The sequence below is a fragment of the Triticum urartu genome, chromosome 3 (genome assembly GCF_003073215.2).
Source record: "Triticum urartu cultivar G1812 chromosome 3, Tu2.1, whole genome shotgun sequence".
Lineage (NCBI taxonomy): Eukaryota > Viridiplantae > Streptophyta > Magnoliopsida > Poales > Poaceae > Triticum > Triticum urartu.
In genome coordinates, this window is record NC_053024.1 from 373,441,387 (window position 1) to 373,445,636 (window position 4,250).

The window sequence follows — 4,250 nt, forward strand, 5'->3', positions numbered from 1 at the left end:
TCTGTTAACGAGTAGGCATGTTCACGAGCTCGATGCACTCACTACAGAGCATGGCATGACAAACTAAGCATACCACCATCAAGAATACATATCATAGAAGCTAGACATGGCAAGAACAACAACATAGCATGCACGGATCAATAACAACATCCTCGGCAAAATCGCTAACAAGTCAACAATCTGCCAGGATTCACGAAATAGCAAAAGTAGAGCTCGATTGACTGAAGCTAGGTTGCTCCATAATTGCAAACAAAGACATGGATGGATAGAGAACCACAATGTTAACAAATCATCCTTACTGATCATCCTCAAAAGAGGCATGGATCACTAGGAAACAACATGAACATATGGCATAATGACAAAATCAGGACAAGGACTTGGAGAATTTCTAAGTCCCTGAAATCAGCATTAACGAATGCACTATTTTGCAAGCTTGTGCTAGTCACCACAAATATCACAAAAATATATGGTAAGCACCTCTGTAAGGATGGCATGGCATATAAAAAAACTCATGTAGAGCTCAGGAGCATATCATGCACACATTAATCATGGCAAAAATGACAAATAGCTATTTGATGAAACAGATCTGACAATTATCTCACATAGCCCTCTTCCAACAGCATTTCGGGCATCAAGATGAGCTCAAATAAAAATGATGCAATGATATGAAATGATGCACTCTCCGAGACGAACATTTTGATATGCTACACGCTCAAATCGGAGCTACGGATGATGAGTTACGACAAGATGAAAAACACAAAAAAAACTAGGGTTTCAGGAGGAAAGTCAACCGTCCGAAACTTAGATCCAGATCCGGATCACTGTAGCAGGCGCACGCGGACCGAGGTTGAACGTCGCCGGAGAAGAAGAGGCCGGCGGGGGCGTGGTCGCCGGACCGGCTGGACGGCGCCGGCGTCGGAGAGGAGGCGTGGAGGAGTGCAGACGTCGGCGGCGAGGTTGCCGCGGTGGGGCGGCAAGGTGCGGCCGGCGCGGGACAGAGCTCGGCTCCGGCCGGAGAGGTGCGTGGCGGCCGCCGGTGATGGCGCGCGGCTGCGCGGTGGTCGGGCGGTGGCTCGGGCCACCGGAGAAAGAGGCGAGGAGGCGGTGAAGCTTCGGGCCCGCGGGGGCTCTCCCTGGGCCTCGTGGGCCACGACGGAGGAGGCCGTCCGGGGACACGTGTCGCGCTTTGACAGGCCGGGCGCGGCGGCGGGATTTCGTCCGCTAGGAGACGGACATGTCCGGTGGCGGCGGGGCTGATTTCTAGGGTTAGGGGAAGAGGAGATCCGGGAATTTCGGGAGAGGATCTATATATAGGCATAGAGGGAGCTAGGAAGCTCCAAATGGAGTGCGGTTTTCGGCCACGCGATCGTGATCGAACGCTCTAGATGATGGAAGGGTTTTTGGTGGGTTTTGGGACAAAATGGAAGGGTGTTGGGCTGCAACACACACGAGGCCTTCTTGGTCCCTCGGTTAACCGTTGGAGTATAAAACGAAGTCCAAATGGCACGAAACTTGATAGGAGGTCTACCAGTAGTAAACCAAGGCCGCATGACAAGTCTCGGTCCAATCCGGAAATGTTTAACCCCCACACACGAAAATAGGTAGAAAGGGGCACCGGAGGAGATAGGAGCGCCGGAATGCAAAACGGACAACGGGGAAAATGCTTGGATGCATGAGATGAACACGTATTCAAATGCAATGCACATGATGACATGATATGAGATGCATGACAAAGACAACAACACACGAAGACAAAAACCCGAAACCGAGGAAACAAAATAACTTAGCGCCGGAAACGACAAGAGTTGGGATACATATAAGGTAAATTACATCCGGGGTGTTACAGAACCCTTGGGAATAGGCGAGTTTTAAGGCTCATGGGGGGGACGCTTGATATTCACTGCCTTTATAAGATAAGGACCCATCTTTTTACCCCACGCCTTCTTCCTCCTCAGCCCATCCGCCCTCGAGCTCCGGTGTCCGAGTTCAATTCTTTCCGTCCCCAGCAAACACTCCAGCCATGTCCAGATCTGGCGCTCAGGGCAAGTGGATGGCCTCCTCCGTCACGCAGGAGAACATCAAGGAACTCCGGGAAGCGGGGTACCTGGTTGCGGAAATCGCCCACCGGCTTCCTGCCAAAAAGCATATCATCCCCATTCCGAAATCCAATGATAGGGTAGTATTTATCCCCCACTTTCTCCACGGACTAGGGTTTCCTCTCCACCCTTTTGTCTGTGGGCTCATGTTCTATTATGGGCTCGACTTTCACGATCTAGCCCCAAATTCCTTCCTCCACATCTCGGCGTTCATAGTCGTGTGTGAGGCGTTCCTCCGCATCCCCCACTTCGGATTATGGCTCAAGGTTTTCAATGTGAAGCCGAAAGTGGTGGATGGTCAACACGCGGAGTGCGGCGGCTCCACGGTGAGAAAGCTCCCCAACGTCACTTGGCCCCAGGGGGCCTTCGTGGAGACCGTGAAGGGATGGTAGCAGGAGTGGTTCTATGTTAGTGAACCTTGTGACGCCACATGGCCGCCACTCCTGAGTTCAAATCTAGGCCTCCAATGCGGCTCACATCATGGGTTAAAACGGTCCTAGACTGGGCATCGTCCGACGAGGTGATGACGTTGCAGAAGTGTGTCAAGAGCATGATAGAGAAGAAAACCAGCCTTGCCGATGTGATCCAGGTGATGCTTTTTCGCCGGATTCCTCCCCACCAGCGCCGGACTCTCCATATGTGGGAATTCAATCCGGCCGGCCCTCGGACCATGCAGCACTTCTTCGGCATGAAGTACGAAGAAATTTGGAAGCTGCTTTTCAAGGCCCAGAAGTCGTGGCTGGGAACGACCGAAGACCTCGGCCTCGACTGCGCTCACCCGGCCACTCCAGTAAGTTTTCAGATTTCCAAACATAACCTCTACTTGTAGATTCAAGGAGTATGCTATGCCTTCCTTTTCTCCTTTAGGTCTGGACGAAGAAAGCGGAGTGGATCCAATGTCCGGCTCCGCTGCCCGAAGACCGAGCTATCCCTCTGCTAACGAAGATGCTGGTTCCGGCGCCGTACTAGGTGCCGGAGAAGAAGGCCGAGAAGAAGGGCAAGGAGGCCAGAAGTGGCCTCCACCGTAAAGGTACTTCGGACATCGCGTCTGAAGACACCAAGGTTCTCTCCTCCCACGAGGGAGATGAATATGAAGAGGAAGAGGAGGAGAGAAATTCTCCCCTCAAGGAGAGAAGAAAAGGGCGGCGTCTGTGGACCTAGAAGTGGAGGCGCCCAAGAAGGGGAAGGTTTCCCTTTCGCATGATTAGGATTCAGACACCGAAGTCACCCCTGAGCGGCGCCTCAGGCCGAAGCCCCCGGCTGAATCGTAAGTATTAAAGATACTATACATACATCTAGCCTTTTTACAGATCGTAGGATAACATTTTATTTACCCGTGATCTCCCCCAACAATCGTTGTCTTTGGGAAACTCGTTGGTGTCGGAGATGATGGAGAGCGAAATGCCTCTGTGAGCCTCTCTGCCACGAGCCCTGGATGACACCGAGGTGTTGTCCAAAGGACTTCTCCGGGCCAGGGGTGCAGGAAGGCCGCTGAAACAGCGCCAGAGGTTGATGCCTCGGTTGCCGAAAACATGGGGGATACTACCCCCATGGAAACTGACGACGGGGGCCTGGATCAGTCTGCCCCCAGCCGAATACCACTCCGGAGACCCGCGTGGCTCCGGAGTCGAGCGAGCAGCCCCCTTCAAGTGAAGGGGGAGTGTCGACTCCACCGGCGACCTCTATCAATCCGAAGGCGCCGGATATGTTGAGGGAAGCACTTCAACATGCTTCCGTCGTGGAAGAGCATCGTACCCTGATGGGTGCGGTGATTGAGAAGGTTCAGCCCGCCAAAAGCGGTCTAAACGAAGCTTTCACTAGCCTGTTAACAAGTTTTGAGATAAGTGATATAACATGCTTAAGCCGCTTTTCCTATTGGAAGAATATGCCTGTATATAGATAGTAGCCCCTGAGATTCTATTTGGGTCTTTGGTAAAAAGAGCCGGATAGAGGATCGAATAGTCACCGAAGATAACACGTTCATCTATTTTGATAAACAGGCTTCACTGTTGGCGGCTTCAGCTAAGGATGCTGACGTATCCGAACTCCAGCAGAAACTGAAGCTGGCTGACGATGAGACCAACCGTATTAACAAGCGGTTCAATGAGGCCCAGGGTATGTTTTTTCTAAAAGGCCCCTTTACAAACCTAAATT